Here is a 22,041-nt window from a genome sequence, read left to right as displayed (position 1 = left end):
CCCTCTGGCTCGACGACAAAGCGAGAGAGACTCGGGTATCTGTGACTCACCCTCCCTACCAGGGGACCAACTGTTTCCGTTGCCGCTGGCACCGATGAAGTTCTCTCCTCGGCCGCTCTCCGATGACATCAGATCTCTGCCATGCTGGCATCCCCTGTTCAATGGCTGAATCCCATTTTCTTCACTTCCAATAGGCGGAGCTGTGCCCTCTGAGCCGAGCTTCTGCCCTCTATGTCTTGCTTTCACTTTAAACAAGAGCATATATATGAAATACTACTGACTTGCAGGTGAGAAATCTGATGCCCAGAATGTTAAAAAAAATAACTGGCTTAAGATTGCCTGAGCATGTAGGAGGAAGAATTACGGTAAGGGTGCAATTGCTGAGGACAGATCACTGGAAACAGTGGTACAAAGCAAAATGGTACAACCACTTTTGAAAAGAGTCTGGCAGTTTCTTACAAAACCAAAAATATTCTTTTAAGATCTAGCAACTGTACTCCTTGGTATTTACACAAATGAACTGAAAATTTACATCCAGGCAAAAAGTGACACAACAATTCAACATTGTCAAAACTTGAAGGCAATCAAAATGATCTTCAGTTGGTGAATGGACAAATAAACCATGGTGCATCCATGGTATATTATTTAGCTCTAAAAACAAGCTATTGAGCCATGAATAGACCTGGAGCAACCTTAAATGCACATCACTAAGGGAAAGACACCAATCACAAAAGGCAACGTACTATATGATTCCAACTATGTGACATTTTAGAAAAGGCCAAACTAGAGAGACAGTAAAAAGCCCAGAGCCAGGTATGTAGACCCAACTCCTCGGGAAGATCAGTAGCTGCCAAGAGTTGGTAAAGAGGTGAGTGGATGAATAGATGCAGCAAAGGAAAATCTTAGAGCAATGAAACTACTCTATATGATCCCATAGTGGTGGATTTATAGCACCATGCATTTATGAAAACTCACAGAACTACACAACACTAGGACTGGACCTAATGGAAACTATGGGCTATAGTTACTCATAATGTATCATTATTGGCTCATGAATTGTAATAAAGGGCCCACAGTAATGCAAGGTGCTGATAACAGGAGATATGGGGGGAGGGGCCATAGAATATGGAAAAGGTACTTTCCACTAGATTTTTGGTAAATCTACATTCATTTAAATATATTTAGATATAAATATATAAAACTATTTATTAAATATTAAATATATATTAAGTATATTTGTGTATATGAGAATGCATGTATTTATATATACATATATGCATATAAATGGCTTAAAAACATTTCACTTCTGAAATTCTCTTGAGATATAACAACGTTCTAGAAGGATATTTCATCACTCACAGCACATGGATAAAGGAAATTCCAAAATGGTAGTTGAAAAGGCTGTGAAATTGTATGGGCATTGCTGGCAGAAAAACATAAATGGAAAAATTGAAAAGAATCCCAAGATAATAATTATGTTAAAAAAAAGACTGCAAAATAACACAAATGGGTTATAGCACATTGATGGTGATAATTGGTATTGTTACCAAGGGCAATGAGATTATAAATAACTTTTCATTTTTCCCACTTTCTCATACTATTTTTGACATATCTGCTTTCTTATAATATTTTTTGATATTTGTGTGTGTATATATATGGGAGTCTATGAATCCCATACTGAAGGCAGAAAAGAGGAGAACAGGCAGCAAAGCCAGACAACTTGCAACAATAGCACCATCTCTTCCTCCTCCACAACTTCTGAGAAGCTTCTAGGCGGAAGCCCTCACTGGAGATGCACATAAGATCAACTGAAACTCTGGTCTTTAAGAACCTTCAGTCCTGTCTTCCCAGGATCAGAGGTCTCCCAAGCTGTGACGATTCTCACAATGCAGAGGTGCACAAACTACAGAAGGGGCTGCAACAGCGGGCTTAAACTCTAAGTCCCTGGGTTTCCCTCCGCAACGCAGCCCCAGGACAGCAGGAATCCCACCCCTTAAACCCTCCCTGTCCAGAGTTCACTTAGACTGACTTTTTGGGTCAAAGAATTCATTCTGACTTTCCCCGTCTCACCCCAGCAGCAACAAGTGTTTCACATCAAGGACCTATGATTCACAGGGCAAGTTGACTCATTTCTGAAAGTTTCCACTTTGTGAATGAAAATGGTATTGACAGGTTGGAGGAGGATCAAGAACAGGGGACCATGTACCTTGCTCTGGAGGGACTTAAACAATGCAAGTCACATTTGCAGGCAACTGATTAAAACAAGGAAGGTGGTAATGGGGAAATATTGGGATGGTTACTGCCGTCCCTTTACTTACTTAATTACTTATTTTTTATTAATTGACCATGTTTACCTGGTTAACGACATTCCCGCCCACCCATTTCTCGTGCTGCCTTTTGGTTTTATTTTGGTTAATGTGAAAACACCCACAGTAGGCTTTCGGATGCTCATTTACAGATTCAGAGCCTATAAAATGACGGGGGTTTTTTTTCCCCCCATATAAAAAAAGGAAGGAAGGAACAGGTTATTGCAGAGGGTCATTTTATCTAATGAGGACCCCGCAGGGCAGGAAGCAGAGGCTGGGAGGGCTTAACACAGAGGAACTCAGCAAGCAGAAGAACACCTTAGACTCTGGGCTTATTTTTGTAGGAACCTGCTCAACATGGACAGCCTCAACCAGAGCACTGTCCAGGAGCCAAAGCTCAGGGCTGGAGCACCCGACAATGCACAGGGACCAGGAAAGCCAGCCCTGGAGACTGCCGAGCACGACTCTCACATCTACTCAGCCCGACCTTCCATCTGCAGAGCACCATGTAACTCCAGACCAAAGCACATCGCCAAGCCAAGGGCCAGAACTCTGCTCTACATGGGAAGCCTGACGAGAACCTTAGGGAAACCCAAGGCAGGTGAATCAGATCCTGTGACCCTTGCGGTCCTGAGCCACAAAGCAGGGGAATACCCTTTGCCTCAGCCCCACCACACACACAGCCCCAGGGCGCAGGGGAGAAAACCTCACCTGTGAATCATAGGAGCTCAGAACCTTCTCTGGATCTCTCTCAGAGCCCACTGAAGAGGTCAGCATGTGTCATCAGGGGCCAGGACAGCTGCACAACTCTCCTGCGAAACAAGATCTCATGGGTTTGGGGGTCTCTTAGGTCACCTCATCAATGCATGAGATGACCTGTCTGCAGGAGACGGGAGGCTCAGAAATGCCAGGCGAAACCTGGCATGTGGGGATGTGGTTTTCAACTTTTACATGTTATTTTGGTGGATACCTGGCTAATTTGGAATCAAGATCTTAACAGGTGAAACCCCAGGGAAGGTAAGTGACTTATCTAAGAAGACACAGCTGGAATTAGACAAACCTGGAAATAGAACTCAAGGGTTCATACTCTCTGTCCCCATAACTATACATCCTTGCTTAGAATAAACAAAGCAAACAAAGCAAAATAAATAAAACAAGGGCTAGGGATGTAGCTCAGTGGTAAAGAGGTTGCCTAGCAGGTATGAAGCCTTGGGTTCAATTCCCATCAAATAATAATAATAATAATAATAATAATAATAATAATAATAAAAATTTTTAAAATAAAATGAATTTAAACTGAATGACCAAACAATAGTAAAGAAGATTGAAATCCAGAGGCAATACTTTCCTAGCCAATCAGGGGTTCTCTGTGGTATCAGCTAAGAGCTCTGAGCTGGGAATTGCCTCTTTTCCTACCCCAGCACACAGTGGAAGGAGAACTAACAATGCATTCTATTAATCAATCCTGGTGACACTGCGTAAGTCCTACTATTTAGAGTCTAACAGCTTGAAGGGGCTCCAAGTCTGTTGTGCAGATGAGAAACATAAGGTCCAGGGAGAGGAAATGAGCTGCCTAGAAACACCCAGCTGGCCGTGGGCAGAGCCGATCCTGTATCCATCACTCACTCTCCACCGCTGTGCGATCCCCAGGGCACAGCACACATCCCGAGGTTAAGGACAGGGACACGGCTAATATGTCAAAACCTACACATGAGAAGAGATGTGGAAGTATAACAAATGAGAAAGCAAAGGAAGACTTTATTTGGTCCAAATCAAAGGTGGTGTAGCTGCCTAATGTAATCAAACAATGCAGCCCCTAAAAAGGAAGAGATGGCTAATGTGGATTACATTCTGATGGACCACTGAGTGATAGAGGTAAGCTATAGAGTAATCTGTTTATCGCAAGTCTACCAACAGTCCTCAGTGTGTGCAAAATTAAATGCTCTGGAGAGGTCTGCAAAGATGTGCCCCCAAATGATAACAAATATCACCTAAGCAGACGTAATGAGGATGCAAGGATTGGGGGTGGTGAGCTGAAAGAACTTCAGCCTTAATTGGGAAGATTTTTTTCCCCTCAAGATGAATGCATTCACTTAATATTTTTTTTTGCAATAAAAGTTTGACAATTTTTAAAAAAGAGGAAATAGAAATAAAATTTTAATGATTCATCTGTCTATTCATTCACCAGCTGAGCACCTCCGAGTGTCTGTCATGAAACAAGATAAGAAGTACAGCCCCTGCCCAAAAACTTATATTCTAACTCTAAGAGGTTTACCTGCTAGTCAAGCATAATGAGGTATGGACATGTATTCTGGGGAAAGAAAAGAGGAGATTAAGAAAATAAAGAAAGTGACCTCCATGTTTCACTGGAGATCCAGAAGCCAAAACTAGGTCCCCAGGAAATCCTAAGGCTGCCATCTTGAAACACAGATGTTGGCAAAGTACGCAAGTGGAGAGCTCTTTCATGATTTTAAAGAAATTTCCATTACCTTCAACATCAGTTGAGAGCTTGGAATGGAATATAATAGCACAAAAGACAGCTTACAGTTCCCAAACATTGAACCCCACAAATAGGGAGGTGGTGTTGTTGCTCTTTAAAGATGCGGCTTCTTTGGCTGTTTGTATCGGTACATATGGATTACTCTGCTGGGCTAGAGATGGCCTCTGCCAAAATTGCTGTTTTGATTTGGGTTTCTAAAAATAACTCACAGACCGCCTGCAGTGTAAGAGAAAGATGGTAGCACACACCTTGAGGGAGGAAAATAGAAAGCATTTGATTTGAATTACCTAAGAGCTGAAATTGAGCACAAATACCTCCTGTAACAACTGCTATATAATGACCCACCTTAATGGAACCCTTTTAAAACAGAGGCAGTTCAACAAGCAAGTTTAATCGAAAATAAAATTTCCAGACCAACTATCCTGTCAAAGCCACATTAAATGAAGATAGCTCAGCAGTGACCAAATCTCTGGCGAGATGTCAGATGTGTGACGGGAGAGAGGGGCAGAAAGGGGTGTGTATGTGTGGCGGGGGGCGGGGTGAATGTGCTCTCTTCTCTGGGAGAAATGGGAAGGAGGGCGGGAGGAAGAGAGTCAAAGATATTCAAATTTAAGAAATAAAATTAAGGCCAGACATGGTGGTTCAGGCCTGTAATCCCTGCAGACTGGGAGGCTAAGGCAGGAGGACCTTGTGTTCAAAGCCGGTCTCAGCAACTTGGCAAGGCACTAAGCACCTCGGTGAGACCCTGTCTCTAAATAAAATATAAAAAAGGGCTGGGGATGTGGCTCGGTGGTTGAGTACCCCTGGGTTCAATCCCCAGTACCCAAAAACGTAAAAAATAAAAGAAATAAAATTAAAAGATAGGTGAGTCACTAAGTCGGCTGAGTTAGGTTCCAAAGGCCTCCGAGGAAATCTGTGTCTTGAAGCCAGCATCTGTTTTGTTTAAATTCACATTGCTTGGCTTGGACGTTCATTCATTAGCAAACAGTCTCTCACACCTAGCACCAGGCCTGGGTCTGAAAACGGTCAGGTGGAGAGAGAGGACACTGAGGGGTTGTCCCATGTAACTATTTCCCCAAAACCCACAGACACTGCAGCTAACCCCTTCCAAACCCCAGCACTGCCTGCCCCACCATGCAGCTTCATTAAGAAAGGAAAACTCTCTTCCAGAAGGTTCTAAAACCCTGGTTTCTAGCCCTTCCAATGACTCCAACAGAGTTGAGGGACAGCACCTTGACTTGGTGTCAGTGTGTGTGGGTGGGAACTGAACTAAGAGAGGAAACCTGAGGGGGCTCATGCGCCCACATTCTGGAAGGAGCCTCCCTGACCATGCTGGGCTTAGGAGACCCTCCATGAGTCCTTTCCAGAAGAAAATATAAGGGTAATGACGACGAGAAACAAGCTCAACACTGCTATGTGGTGGAAGCAGGAATCAGACTAGAGCCTCTCTGACTTGGTGCATGCCCATCTTCCGTGGCGCAGCATTACATGGTCCCCTGACACCTTCTAGAAAGTTCCAATGCTGGAAGCATTACACTGTAGATGGCTGGAGACTCTATGAAAAGTATAACTGAGTCTTCGGCTGGGAATCCACTCTCCTGCCAAGGGGACGGATGATGGTGATGTTCCCTCCACTCCAAGGTTTTCCTGCCCCCAACCAGTGCTTGGAAGGAACCCAGCTCTGGGGTTCAAATGGCAGCCCTGCTGCTCAGAGCCGTCTAAGGTTTAGTAAATAGGTACCTCTGGGCCTCCCTGGTTCCTGAATTTTGAGAAATAGCACCTAACTAATGGTTTTCAAGAGTCCCTCTTAAGCACTTTGTGTTCATTAGCCCACAGAGGACTTCCAACGTGCTGCTATGATTCTGTGTGCCCAAATGAGAAAGACATGGCACAGAAAAGCCAAATTACTCACCCAGCGCTGCTCTGCTCATTGATATCCAAAGCGGGATTCTGCAGGTGGTCTGGCTACAGTCCATGCTGTGACTGGGATCCAGACACACTCTGGGGAACCATCAGGAGACTTCTACAAGATCACAGGAATGAAAAGCTCCCCAGGCCACCTGCAAAGAGTAAGAACTCAGTAACTTATTAGGCATCACTTAAAACTTAATGTGTTTGGTGAGCCAGAAATACAAGGGCATCCACTACAGTACCCATGTGGCTGGGGTGAAGGGGACACGGCCACCTGCAGAAGTGCCGATCCCTGACCAGCATTCTCCACCTGTCCACAGCTGGCACCCTGTCTTGGACTCAGGGCACCGGGCCAGGGCTGTAGTTCTCTTCCCTTTGAATCCTCCTGGTGCCTTCTCTCTGGGGAATCCTGCAAGAACCTAAGCTGGGGTAGCTGGGGTGGGGACAGGCTCTGACATGTGCACAGCAAAAAGCATGGCTGCTTCCAAAGTGACACAGACACATTAATCCCCAAGGCAACAGGCATGCTGGGGTGGACCCACCACTTCTGAAACTCTGCAGATGCCAACCACACAGACCTCAGGGTGATCCCTTGTACAGCAGAGGTGGCATGCACTCCAAAAGGTGGCAAAAGTAACAATCTGGCAGAGGAGACTCTGTTGGTTGTAGAGGAGCCAGTCAACCACTGCTGACTTCTTATCACAACATTCCAGCACTGTTCAAGTTCAGGGCAGACAGCAAGGCACTCAAGAGAAAGTTGAGGCCAGGGAAGAATCATTCCTAGCCTGAAACAGCCTCAGCAATCCCATTACCTCTGAGAGGGGCTGGCCAGGAGGCCACCTGGCCCAGGCTGGCCAAGGACACATAAGGGGAAGTCTACTGGGGATTTCTGGGGAAATTCTTCTTCCCTAGTAGAAGATAGAGACTTGAAATAGAAAGGACCTCTTTTCCTACCCGATTCTTCTTTTTGCTCAAAATGCTGTCTTGGCAAAGTGATGTCTACAGCAGAAAAACAAACCTGGCAAGTGCATCTTTTCTGATACCTCTGCTAATACCAGGTGCAGGCGGTGAGGTAGAGAAACAGAAACTCCTAAGCACGACTGGTGGAAGTGTACATTGGTACAGTCATTCTGGAAAACAATCTGGTAGCACTCGTGAAATTAAATGTGCACATGCACTATGACTCATCCGTCAGTGCTGGGTCCAGGCCAGAGAAACTCTCTCACAGTCCATGCAGGTACCGGTGTGAGGTGCTCATCACAAAACCAGCTGAGATCACCTGGGGTCCATGGCGGGGTACAGAGATGTAAACAGGGCAGGTCCTGTGTCAGGTGAACCAGCTGCACTGAGGGCACCAGGACTAGATTGATCCAGTTTGGATATGGTTTGAAGGTGTTCCCAAAGGTTCCTGTGTCAGAAGCTTGGGGCTCAGTTTCCAGCTCAGTGCAGTGATGCTGAGGGTTGGTGAGACCCTGGAGAGACGGACCCTAGTGGGAGGTCATTAGGGAGGCTGCCCTCCAGCAGGGATTAACATGGTGCTCACAGCATCCCTGCCCCTCCCTGGCTCTCTGCCTCACCATGGGATCTCCTGCTCTCACACGCTCTCTCCGTAACACCAAGCCCCACGCGACCTCTGCCAGAGCCAAGTGGTGCTGCCCGGTGCCCCTTGAACCTGCAGCACTGGACTAGGCACCCAGGCAAGGCAAGGAGCAAATGCACTGCACTAGAAGCCCATGGAGGAGCGAAGAGGAGGGAAACGAAGAAAGAAAAACAAAAGGAAGCAAGAGCCGGGCCCCACGGGGACCAAAGATGACATGCCTGAAGAGGAAGCTGAAAAAATGCAACCAAATTAAGTGTCAGAAAAGCCAGGTATGATGGCTTCCATGATTCTCACTGGCTGTGGCCCTCTGGCAGGTCCCCATGGTGAAAAGCAGACATGAAGAGCTGTCCTGACACACGGCTGCGTGCCTCTGAGGGGATCCCCTGTGGGAGACTGGAGCCCCCAGTGCTCAGAGGCTGTCTCTAGAATAAGGCCCGGCGTTACCCATGGGGCAAGCGCAGTGGGACAAGGGGAAAGAGGGGATGGGGAGGACACAGAGCCCCATAACGAGGGTGGTGACGCCTGTGGGAGACGGAGAGGGCCTTCGCTAAGTTGTACTTGCACCCAGCCCTGGCTGGGGGCTCCCAGCTCACCCGCCGAGTGAAGCTCCTGGGGTCCCAACCCCAGCACCACCGCCCGCCCCTCACTGCAGAGCGGATGCTGTGCGTGTGCCAGGTGAGCAGTGGGGATCGCGCTGCCCCTTCTGATGCCACCCGAGGGGGCACACGGGACCCTGCACATTCACGTATCGAGTCCTTCTTTCCTTCTGTGGCCATAAATAATACATACTGACTAAAGCAGGTTCTGAAAAAGAGAGGAGATGAGACAGAAGAGAAAAGAGCAAAAGAGGAAACCGTCAACCCTCCTGTCACCCCCATGCGGGTAAGCACTGCATTTTCCAAAGACCTGGCATCTCTGGTTTTCAGGGTCCTCAAAATTCAGGACCTAACACACCCTCCCAGTGGTCTTGGTTATTTTCTTTCTGTTCTGGCCTTTGGGGACTGTCACATCACAACCTGTCACCACTCTCCTCAAGGTGCTCCCTCTTCCCCATCATGGTCCTTTAGGAGTTGGGAGAGACGGAGGAATGGCATGAGTTCCTGGGGTCCCTTTTACCCCAAAAGGCGTCTAGCTGCCCACTCTCTGAATGAATCCTCAACAGGGAGACAAGGTCAAAGTGAGGCTTTGCTACTCCTGACAAATTGTTCCCAAAGACCTATTTATGCTGCCACTAGCCGTGCAGGCCCCTGCCAGGCTCCCTACAGATTCTCACAGTACAAGGCAAAACCTTTTATTCTAAGGGAGACGCTGCCATTGCCCTGCTTTGGCGAGCACTGCCGTGACCCCCAGGAACCCCCAGCTCGCCGCATTCGTGCCGAATGCGCACATCTTCCCAAAGAAGTGTCTCTGTATATAAAGAGATGCTTTTCAAGGCAGCCTAGGGATGGAGTCGGGGGCAGGACTGTGAGAATTGGAGGGCAATCTCAAGCCTCCTGAGAAAGAGGGAAAAACAGAGGAGTAACAAGTGGAATATCCTCCTGAAAAACCGCAACTAAAACTCCCCCAAGTCCATCCTCCCTGAGAACACGTGTGTACAACAGTGACCACACCACGAGGAAGAGCGGAGCCCCAGGAAGCAGGACCCCGGATGCACGTGGGTGGGTGGCCCCGAGCTCTGGGACTTGGGCACTTCAAGGCCATTTTTTAAGTTAATTAATCAACTAATTTATTTATTTTCTTATTACAGGAGTAGTTACTTTGGTTTTCACATAAGGTAAGCAAACTCAAAGAATGTGAAAAAACACACAGAAAAAATAAGGGGTGTCAGGAGTGGAAAGGAAGCAAATGCAGAAGGGGAGGCCCGTGGCCTGGAGAACAAGGTCAGGCACTGTCCTGCGCCGTGGGGTGACCACAGATAACAACTGCTTATCACATGCATCATAAAGAACCAGAAGGGAGGAGTTTGAAGGTTCCAAGGACAAACAAAGGATACATGATTAAGGAGAAGGAAAAGCTAATATCCTGACTTGATCATTCTACAGTATATACAGATACCAAACTATCACACTACACCTCTTGGATGTGCAATTATTCCGTGTCACACTACCCCATAAATGTGCAATTATTACATGTCAATTTAGTAAAAAGCACTCCGGAGCATCCCTTAGGGCTAAGGATGAGGTTAAGTTCCTGCCTCCCAGTGGGAGGCCCATGTCACTTCTCAGGCCTGTTGCTGGCCACAGTGGTTCTTGCTCAGACCCAGCTCCAGTGCTGGATCCCCCAGAGCCCCCACACTTCATGTGGGCTGAGACCCCCACTGGGCACTCCTCTGGCTCCTGTGGGGCTAATTCTCCCACTTACCCTCATCTTATCCTAAGTCAGCTCCCTGGGAAGTCCATCAGTGCAGAGTCCATGTTGGGTCTCATCTTGCCCTGACTCGCTCCTTCTCCCAGGGCTTAGCCCAGCCACGCACTGCACTGGCTGCTGTAGCAGTCACCCCCAGAGCACAAGAGTCACTGTCCAGGGGGCAGATCTCCACGCTGAAATGGGCCAGCAGTTCAGAGAAGGACTGGCCTGAGAGTGGAAGGCATAATGGGTTGGGCAAGTGCAGAGATGGAGAGAGGGGTCCTTAGATGACTGCACTGTTTCCCCTCTCCTCCCTAGCCTCACTCCATCAATCCAGCCAATTCTTTGGAATGGATTTCTCAAGTGCCTGCTATCACCAAGACACTGCTGTGAAGAATTGCAAAACTAAGGCCACTCCCTGAGTGTGCATGCTAGTTAGGGAGTCAAGACTTCAACCCAAGGAATGTTAGGTAACCATGGAGGAATGAAGTGTGAGAAAACAAAGCAAGACTGACAAAGATTAATGGAGTGTAGGCACTGCGTGGTCTGGGCTCAGGACAGCAGGGTCACTGTGGGCTGCAAAGGAAAAATCCTCTGAGAGCCCCTGTGAAGGATGACCATGGCATGTGGGTGGGTGGATGGTGGTGGCGTCAGTAATGAAGCACTGGAGTGGAGAAGGGTACTGCGTGCTCGGGACAAGACCTTCTTGGGGCCAGAACAGAAAGAAAATAACCAAGACCCCTGGGAGGGTGTGTTAGGTCCTGAATTTTGAGGACCCTGAAAACCAGGCAGAGGATTTGCCAACTCCCACCTGTGGGCATTGCAGTCGTCACCAATCCCTCCTACAGAGCCCAGATGGGACCTCAGATTTTTCTCCCATTCAGGGCTCCAGGCAGCCCCTACCAGTCAATCCAGGTGACAGTTCCAGGCTATTTGCCTTGCAGGTTGTAACAGTCAGGAGTGGCAATATTATGACGCATTAACATGTATCACCAAATTGCAGAATTTTAAAGAAATAAAGAGTAACAACCCCTTCAGTCTACATGTCTATGATGGGTTATGCACAATCAGAGATTGTGCTCTGTGTTAGCACCAGCCAGACCAGACTATTCTCCACTTCAAGCACTGCAAGGTGGCAGGTCTGAAAAGCGAGAGACCTCTGAAGGGTCTCTCACTAGTATTCTGAAATGACACATCACTTCTGCTCATGACTCATTGGCTACAATTGGTCAGAGCAAACAAGGAAGTAGGAGAATGAATGGCCTGCGTACACCACCATCCAGAGAATGTGGAATTTACTATCCATTCATTCCACTAGCAAGACTTCAAATGCCTGCCTTGCCCCTGCAGACTCCCCTTCTCATTATCTCGAATTTTCATCACATGACTCGGCACCATCTGAAACGCTTCATAGCTATGGATCTGACATCTGTCATTGTCTGTCTTGCAACCAAGGCTCTAAGCACCACACCGGCCTTGTTCACGGTGCTGGGCACATGGTAGGGTGCTCAGCAGACACACGTTGAATAAGTTCCTGTGGGCAGGGGCTTTGTCAGCTTCGTCAGCTGCATCCCAGTGCACCGATGCCCAGCACTAGTTGGAACTCAATGGGATGTTGAGACACCAACCAGCTTTTCATGTCTCAGCTTAAAGGGACTCGGCACCTCCTCCTCCACAGCCACGGGAGCTATAGCCTGCTCTTGTCATATGTAACTGCTGTGGGCTAGCAGTTTCCACCCTGAGACCCCTGCCATCTTTCTCCCCCACTTCCAGGTATCCCAGACTGGTGTCAGACTGGCCTAAGGACACAGGGAATACAGGGAAGAGAAATCAAAGTAAAAGAAATGAAGAGACTGGAGGAAGATGGAACCAGCCCTTGCACACACAGGCACGTGGACACGGGTTGTAAGTGCTGCCGCTGGTCAGGCCTCCTCAAGAACTCACTGTGTAACCTTGGATGAGTCACTTCCTTCTCGGTTCTGGTTTGCCTGATAGTAACATCTGGGCATTGAAGAAGGACACCTCTAAGTGTCCTTCCAAATGCAGGAACAAGATGTCACCAGGGCCATATTTCTCAGAGCAGCATTTCTGGGGCTTGGGGTTGGTGAGAACTTTCCTGGACCTCCAAACAGCACATGAAATGTAGGCCGTTAACCTACATCAAAATAACCCCCATGTGACTGTGAAAGTTGAGCTGCACTGAACAAGTTGACAGAAAAGTCTATCAATCTGCATGGCTATTTTCACTTTGCAATTTCGTGTTTATTTTAAATTAATAATTTTGTTGGTCTTTTTTATGTTTTTTTATGTTTGTGGGTCTTTGAAATACAGACACTATTGATAGTGCCTCATTAGCTGAATGGACCTTTCTAAGAAGTTTGGTAAAAATGCTGATTGCCAGGTGCTAACCCAGAACCACTGAGTTAGAAGACCTGGTGGGGCCGGGTGCAGTGGTACAGGCCTGTAATCCTAGTGGCTCTGGAGGCTGAGATAGGAGGATCACAAGTTCAAAGCTAGTCAGAGCAACTTAGTGAGACCCTGTTTCTAAATAAAAAATAAAAGGGGACTGGGGATGTGGCTCAGTGGTTAAGCACTCTGCCCACATGTGTTCGTGTCCTACCAGGGCAAACACATTTGCAAAACCATGACTCAAGCTCCATTGAGTCCCTTCTCCAGCCCTGGAACACACCGCTCACGGTCATCTGGGACCTCACTTAGGATGGTGATATGCAAAAAGAGTTAAAGTTTCCAACACTCTATTGGGCAACTGCTGGAAGGCTGAGCCACAGCAGCCAGGGACGAGTACTGAAGGATGGAATATAAATAGTGACACACCCAGATGTTTGCTGGAACAAGCTCCACCTTGGGTTAGTGATAGACACAAGCTCTATCAGTGAGCTGTCAGCCTAAATTCACCCATGGGAGGGAGGTATTGTGCAATATTTATTTGTTTGTTTGTCTGTTTGTTTAATGTGGGGTAATGTGGATTGAACCCAAAGGTACTTTACCATTGAGCTACATCCACAGTCCTTTTTTATTTTTATTTTTTATTTTATTTCTATTTTAGTAACAGGGTCTTGCTAAGTTACTGAGGCTAGCCTTGAACTTGAGATCCTCCTCCTCCAGCCTCCCAAGTTGCTGAGATTATAGGCATGCTTCATCCCCCCTGGCTGTAATAGAGAAACTTGTACTTCTTCATTGTGTACAAAAGGATGTTTTGAAATAGATGTACATGGTGAGTCACTAAAGCTACTTAGTTAACATGCGTTTCCTCACATGGTTATCATGTTTGTAGTGCGAACATTTTATATCCACTCTCAGCATTTTTCAAGAATACAATCTATTATTAACCATAGTTACTATGCTTTACAATAGGCCTCTTGAACTTATTCCTCCTGCCTACCTGAAATTGTGTACTCTCCTACCAATATCTATCTCCTCAAAGCCTCTCCCACTCTAAATTCCCCAGTGCCTGGTAACTTCTTTCTCCTCCTATCGGATCAGCTTTGTTAGATTCCAGGTGTGAGCCGGATCATGCCATATTTGTCTTTCTGTGCTTTGCATGGGCTATGCATGTATATACATGCACGCATACAGTGCATACACATGCACACACCCCAAACGTCACGTGCATCTGTGTAAGTTTCTGCAATGACCAGAGTTGCAGCCCAGTAAGCAGAAGCCTGAGAGCTGGTTTCCAAGGCACCAGGAAGGCAGCAAGCTAAAGGGAGGGAGTGGTTGAAAAGGAAGGAGAGAGCTACTCTAAAGGGCCAAGCTTTGCGCCGTGCCAGGAGTTTTTCCATTTATGTCTCGTACATCAATTCCCTAGGGATAGTATTTTGTTTCCTATTCTTCTGACGAGGAAACTGAGACAAAGACAAGAAATGTGACTTGCCCCAGATTCTATAAGACCAAACCCTTGCCTGGTTAACCTCAAGGTTCATGGTCATGTGGGGCTGCCTTGAAGTTCCTGAGCTCTAGGTATGGGGTTGGGGAGTGTGAGGCAGGCGTCTGTTCTAACAGAACAAATTGATCTCTCCAGTTAGAGAACAACCCAAATCCTTAACAATTTAATTCACGAGGGGCTAGGGGTATACTTCAGTGACACAATAAACTTTTCTAGCACTCCTGAGGCCCTGAGTTCAATCCCAGTGCCACCACGATATATAAAAAATAAAATAAAATAAAAAACAATTTAATTCACAAGCAATAAATCGTCTTTGGAAAAAAATCAATCACACGTGAGGAATAAGTAAGAAAATAAATATCCAATGGCATCTTCCCCCTAAATATGACATTTTATGCTTCTATAACTTTGGCTAGCCAAATACATTTTTAAGTCTAAAAATAAGGGGATGCATTTTGCAATTTTATGAAAAATTAGGTAAGACTGATTTTTTTTTCAACTTGAATAACTAGAGGTGCTTGCCCAGTCAAAAAATTCTGGGAATTTATGTTCATTCATACATTTTTTTCCCCAGATTCTAAGGGAGGAGAGGGAATCTTTGACTTCCTTTTTATTTGCAGTTGTCTGCTTCTTGGCCATAACAAAAGTGCTCCATCTAAATGCCGTGTTTTGGTTCGTGATGTGGCCTTGGAAAACACTAGGAAAATGAATTGGTTCCCTCCTCCTCGTAGGTGAAAAAGAAGAATAGATTCTGTAGCAGTTGATAGAAAATAATCCCTTTTTTTTTTTTTTACCTTGAAACCAAAGGGAAATACAACTTGACCTGGAGGCCTCAACAGGACCACCCGAGGGCCCCTCCTCACATCAGGGAACAGCTGTCCAAGGGACCCCACTAGCTGGGAAAGTGGAAAGAGCCTCCTCTGGTGTTAATGACACTCCCCGTCCAGACAGAGTTAATCACATCAACAAAAGCCTTCCACACTTGGCCTTGGCTGCCAGGCACAGGCCCTGTGTCCATGGAAGGTGGTAAGATAAGCAGCCAGTCACGTTATGAGACCATTTAGATACATGTGTTTTTCTCTTTGTCCCCAATTGTTTTTTCATTTTTATCCTTAAAAAAAAAAGTTTAGACATAATTTATACACAGGAAAATGCCCAATTCATTTGACAAATTTATCTACCCAAATGCACCAAACCACTAAGACGAAACATTTCCCTCACCCCACAGGGCCTGTGCCTGTCCCAGTTGTCTCTCCCTGTTCCTATAGGAAGCCACTACTCTCATTTCTAGCATCCTCAATTAATTCACATGTTCTAAAGATTCATACAAATGGAATTATGTAATATGTTTAAAGATGAGCTTTGACAACAAGCAGGAACAGGCAGCTTCTAGTGGGAAGATGAAATCGTGGAGGCACTTTTGGAGAGGTCTGGCACTTTCTGGAAAGGTCTATGCAGTTACCATAAGACCCAGCAACTGCACTCCTAGGGGTATGCATTCCCAGGACAAACGAAAACACTTCCAGACATCACCTGCACAGGAACGTTCAGAGCAGCATGCTCCAGAAAATGGAAACAACCAATGTCCGTGGGCTGCTGAATGGACACATAGAATGGCAGGTATGCATACGATGGAATATATTCCCAGCATAATAAAAGAATGAAGTACTAATACATTTACCACGTGGATGAACCTTGAAAACACTATGCTGCATGAAATAAGCCAGTCGCAAAAGACCACACACTATATGGCTCTGGTGATATGAAGGGCCTAGGAGGGCAATTCCATAGCAACAGAAAGCAAATCAATGTTTGCCTTGGGCTTGGGGAAGACGGAGACTGGGAGGGGACAGCTAAAGGGACAGAATTCCTTTTCAAGGTAATGAAAATGTGTTGAGATTGGTAAATTGTACACAATATGAATTACATCTCAACACAGCAATTTTAGAAGAACATTTAGAATCAACAAAAGCAGGGAGAGTTGGGATGGGCGTGGAAGAGAGGACAGCATTCCTGCAGTAGACTTTTAATGGAAGAAGTGTTTGGAACTGTGGCCCAAGAACCCTGTGTCACCAGGAAGCACCGGAGGAAGGTCTCTCCCGTGGCAAGGCTCTGGGATTTGCTGCTTTTCACAGAGGTCCCTGCCCTATCCCTGCAGTGGGAATCCTTAGAGTCCAGGAGCTATCCATCAGATTCCTTCATTCACTCTACACACATCTTTAAGTTGGCATTCAGTAGAAAGAACATGACCTCATCAGCTCGGTCCTGCCATCTCCTGCTCTTGGCAGTGTTTGTAAGGAGATGCCAACGCCCTTGTGGACTTGGCCCTATGCTGACCAGGCTATCCTAGGAGCTAGGGGAAGTGGAAGCCCACTAACAAAGAAAGGCCAAGGTTGTCCAGGGCCAACAGACCCAGTCCTGATTCACCGCTCATTGACACAGGACCTCACCTGCGCCCGACTCACCTTCCTCACCTGCGCCCGACTCACCTTTCTCACCTGTGCCCGACTCACCTTCCTCACCTGCAAAGGCCAAAGATGGAGAGCACCCACTTTGAAAACCAAGCCCCAGTTCCACCACTTCCGTACTGTGTGTGACTTCAGGTAACTTCCTATCTTCTCTGTCTCACCCTTTTCCATGTATAAATGGAGACGGCGACAATAACATCCTGCACTAGACAGGATTAGAGGCAAACTATTTTGGTAAGGGCCAAATAGTAAACATCTTGAACACCATGGGCCATACGGCCTGTGTCATGGCCAATCATCTCTGCCATCGTAGTGTAAAAGCCACCACAGACAACGATTCAAAATGGACACTGAAATTCCCATTTCCATTCTGTATAACTTTAATGTGTCACAAAATATTATCTTTCTTTTGACTTTTTTCCCCCTCACTAGTTAGAAAGGAAACATCCATTCTAGCTCGTGAGTTGCACAAGGCGGGGAGTGGGCAAGGGCTAGAAGGAGGAACGAGGCTGCTACAGGGAGCAGGGAGAGGTGTCCTCTCAAGAAGGGACACGTGGGCTGGAACAGTGTGTGCCTGGTGCCATCCAAGTGCCAAAGAAACGAGGCTAAACGAAGCTAGAACCTGCTGCAGAGAGCTCAAGGGCACAGCCACCTCTGTCCTGGTGACAGAAGGAGACACTGGTCCAAGCTTCCTGAAGGGGAAATTGACAACCTCAAAGGCCAAAATAGCCCATGATTCAGCCACTTTGATATATGGGAATAGAGTCCAGGAAGATCGAAAAATATATCCACAAAGACTTGGCTGTAAGAACCTTCACTGCAGCACTGCGTTCAATAGTGCCAACGCTGAATTCACCCTCAGACACTGCGAAACTAAAGGGATTCTTACACCTGAAGAGTGGTGAAGCTGGAGGCCCAAGTGATCACACGGTGATGCAGCAGGAACATAGATGCTGGTGGGGAAATGTCCTTGTCCTGTATTCAGCAAAAAAGCCATTTACACACTAATGTGTGTACTACCATACTCTTATGAAGATAAATCAGTAGATAAATGCACTCACATACACATCTGCTCATTTCATGAGTTTCTGCTCAGTGATAACAAGCATTTTTAGCTTTTTCTGGGAGATACCTACTGCTTTTTAATAAGTAAAGAAGTAAAACTGGTTCCCAGACAGGAGGTCAATACTCCCAAAGTGATCTGACTGGTAAATCAGGATTACTCCTTATAAATAGTAAACAAATTATTACATATAAATAGTATCACTACTTATAGATAGTAAATTATATATCCTTTGGAAAGAACCATCACAAGGTAGGGACCAAGTTCTGAACTGGAGATTCAGGGCAGATGAGTCTCTATCAGTTCACTCATGGTACAGACGTCCTAGGATGTTTGCGGAGGGGAAATTCAGCTTACAAGAAAGGGCACGGTCTCTTCCCTTAGTCTGAATACAGCCTTGGATTACAGGTGTGTGTGCACGTGCACACACACACACACACACACACACACACTGAGCTAATGAGCAGTTGAACAGAAGGCTTCCTGGTATCCACGAGATGTTGGCACTTAAAGCCAGGCCAGTGATTTTCCTCATCTGCAATGCAGGTAACCTCTCAAGGTAGCTGTGAGGATAAACTAATCATTCTGCAAATGACAAGGCCCTGCACACCCAATAGGGGGGATTTAATGCCGAGATCTGAACCCCTTCCTACAAGGGCTGACAACCTGGAATTTAAATCCTGATGAATGCCAAAGTACAGGGGAGAAAACATGTTTATGAGCTAAAAGATGGAACAGAGGAAGGCAGTGGGCAGTGGGATTCCAGGTCACCATGCCTTGGGAGGGGGTGTGTGACTTTTCATGTCCCTCCCAACACAGCCAGCGCCAGGACAGCTCTTGACTTCCTGGTACTTGTTTGCAACCCCAATGACAAGCTGCATTTTTTTTTTCCAGTTCTAGGGATTGAACCAGAGTGCTCCAGCACTGAGCTACATCCCCAGTCCTTTTTATTTTTATTTTATTTTATTTTGAGACAGCTTCTGGCTAAGTTGCCCAGGCTGACCTTCAATTTGCAATCTTCTTAGTAAACCTCCCCAAGTTGCTGGGATTACAGGCCTGGACCACCATGTCCAATCAAGCTGTTCATTTTAAATTGTATAAAATTTGTCTGCAAAATTTTGTTCAGAATCCTTAAAGAGAAGTCTTTAGGACCTCGAGCTTTGGAAACAACCCTGGTGTATCTGGCCTCTGGTGCAATAGAAAGAAACATGTTCCGGCTGAGCTTGAACCCAGCTTGTGTGCTCTTCTGTGAGCAAATGCAATTTCCTAGTTTGGGGATAACAGTGTCTTCACAGCAGGGTGGTAAGGATGGCACATTACCACACAGCGCAGGTGCTCAATGAGTGGCGGCTGCTCCTGTCCTCCTGGGAGGCCTCAGGGAACTAACAAAGCACCCAGAGCTGTTCCTCGGTGAATCCACTCCCCATGAAAAGGAAGGGCCATGGGAGGCTGGCCGGACTCAGCTCAGCTTGGGAAAGGTGGGGCGAGCTGGTCTGTCCCAGGGATGTGGGACAAATAAGTGAGACTGAGCATCTGAAAAGGACACTGGCCCTGAGCTCAGCACTGCTCTGAGAACATGGCTGTGTGGGGACAGAATGCATTCCAGTTTGATGTTAGGAACAGGAACTAGCCCATGAGCGAAGAGGGCACAGCTGGGGACCAAATGCTTGGTGCTTTTTGTGACTCCCCCACCTAGTTCAGCTACTCCTCTTACAAGCTCTACTCGAGTGCTAATGTAATCCCATTTTCCTGACGAGGAGCCTGAGGCCTGGCGGAGATAAGAAACTTGCCTGAGATCACGCTGCTGCTCAGTGGCAGGTGCAGTACATGGCATGGGGCTCCAGAGTCCAGAGGTGCAGCATCTGCTTTCTGGTGGCAACACAGTAGGTCATTGATGGGACCTCAATCTCCTGAGAACCCCAAGCCCCTGGGACTCCTGTTAAATCTGCCCTGTTCTCATCCAGGAGAAGCTAATCTAGTGCTTCTGGAAAGCACACATTCCTTCCTCCTCTGAACTACTCCACAGTCACTGGGCAGCTGCTCAAAGTGGAATGCAGACCGACAAGAGGTTATTGCTCTCTCTGGATTTTGTTCTCTTGCCCCCACGAATGCCAGCTGTTTCCTTCCAATTGGTGTCAACCTTGCAGGAAGCTTCTTTTCCCCTGTGATCCATTATATTCAGGGCCCTGCAGGAGTCAAGGATGGGACCAGCCAGGCACAGGGATATAGGAGCTGGCCATCCTGGCCTATCCTCACCCCAGCCCTCCCCTGGTGGCTCAGCCTGTCTGCTGGGCTGGTGCCACTATATCTGCCAAGGGACAGTGGGAACAACAGGAGACCCTTTACGACAATCAGGAGCTTTATTATCAACCTCAAGACTCTCTGCTCTGCTCCAAATCCACCTAAGGAAACTTAAATGGCTCCCTCCCATCTCATAAGCCAACTGCCCATAGTCCATCTAGGGACAAGGGATGGAACCTGTTTCCACCCTTCTGTCAACCTTCTAACCTAATAAATTTATGTCTTAAGCCACTGTATATGTGATCATTTCTTAGAGCAGCAACAGGAAATTAATACAAAATACAGCCCTTCCGAGGAGCCTGTGTGGGCATCAGGCAGGACACCATCTTATTTTTGTCTCCTGAATAAAACCATGTATAGTAACACCAACAGATATAACATTTTGTGCATGCGAGAAACTGCTCTAAATGCCTTTCATGCCTACAGTGGGCAAAATAATGGCCACCAGAAGATGTCCACATCCCAGTCCCTGAATCCCACGAATACGTTAGGTCACAAGTCAAAGGGGACTAAGGTTGCAGATGGAGGTAAAGTGATGAATCTACTGACCTTAAAGTAAGGAGGCTACTCAGGATTGTTTCTTGGGCACAAATGCCATCAGGAGGGCCCTGAAGCAATGGAAAGGGGAGGCAGAAGAACCAGGCAGAGAAGATGTCACTGTGGAGGAAGAGAGAGGTGCTGCACTGCTGACTGTGAGGACAGAGGAGGAAGGGCCATGCATGAGACAAGGCGTGTGTGCCACCTCCAGAAGCTGAAAATGCAGGAAAGCAGATGGTGCCCTGGAGCCTCCAGGAGGAGCACAGCCCACATCCCCTGGCCTTACCCCCTGAAACCCATGTCCAGCTTCTCACCTATGGATCTGGAAGATTTTGAAATTATATTAAATTAGTATATTGAATTTAAGTCACTCAATTTGCGGGAATTTGTTATAGCAGCAATAGGAAACTAATACAGGAACCAACTCAGGAACTTCTGATAATCATACAAGGTGGTATTTTAATCTACTATGGCTACGAAAATACTGTATAACTGCATACCCCTAAACTTGGTGGCATGCAGTGATAAGCATTTCTTTCTCCCTCTCCCATCTGCTGATCAACTAGGGGATGGCTGATTTAGCAGGGTCTTTTGATTGCACAGCACTGGGAATTGGCTGGGTGCTGGGCATTAGTTCTGAAGTTGCTCCAGTCATGCCATCCTCTCTGAACCAGAAGCTTCCACAGGCATCCCAATGAAAAATACAGTTAGAGAGCTTCCATGCCTTCCATGATCTACTTGGATCATGAGGCCAGCAACTTCCCATGGACCAAAGAAATCCAAAGTCCAGGGGTAAAAAAGCACAGTCTGCCCACATTGACATCTCAGCAAAGGTCTGAATGTACACTTCTACAATGGAGAAGTGAAGAACTGGAACCCATCGTTTAATCTCCTACAGATAAGCACTTCTGACACCATGCCATTTTACACATGAAGAAATCAAGAGAGAGTCATTAGAATCTCATCTGCACTCACACTGTTGGAGGGTTGAAGGTGTTGCTCAGAGGCAGAGCTCTTGCCTAGCATGTGTGAAGCCCTGGGTTCAATTCCCAGGGCTGCAAAATCAAATAGAAACCCACAATCACACTGTTGATAAATAAAG

At 46.7% G+C, this 22,041-nt stretch overlaps 1 protein-coding gene across 17 annotated transcripts in view; it reads right to left on the bottom strand.

The window, feature by feature from the left end:
• The window catches only part of LOC107142918 (COPII coat assembly protein SEC16-like), a 392,435-nt gene that overhangs the window by 176,485 nt on the left and 193,909 nt on the right, over window positions 1–22,041 (bottom strand). For 15 of the 17 annotated variants that reach the window (XR_007347227.1, XR_007347223.1, XR_007347233.1 and 12 more), the window contains exon 4: window positions 6,719–6,866. The gene's annotated coding sequence lies outside the window, so the exon portion shown is untranslated. Of the gene's footprint in view, window positions 1–3,017; window positions 3,119–6,718; window positions 6,867–10,678; window positions 13,669–22,041 lie in introns of those variants that run through there. The other 2 variants (XR_007347230.1, XR_007347242.1) reach the window with 2 other exon arrangements.

This window comes from Marmota marmota, unplaced genomic scaffold (genome assembly GCF_001458135.2).
Source record: "Marmota marmota marmota unplaced genomic scaffold, marMar, whole genome shotgun sequence".
Lineage (NCBI taxonomy): Eukaryota > Metazoa > Chordata > Mammalia > Rodentia > Sciuridae > Marmota > Marmota marmota.
This window is presented reverse-complemented; position numbering and strand designations above follow the sequence as displayed.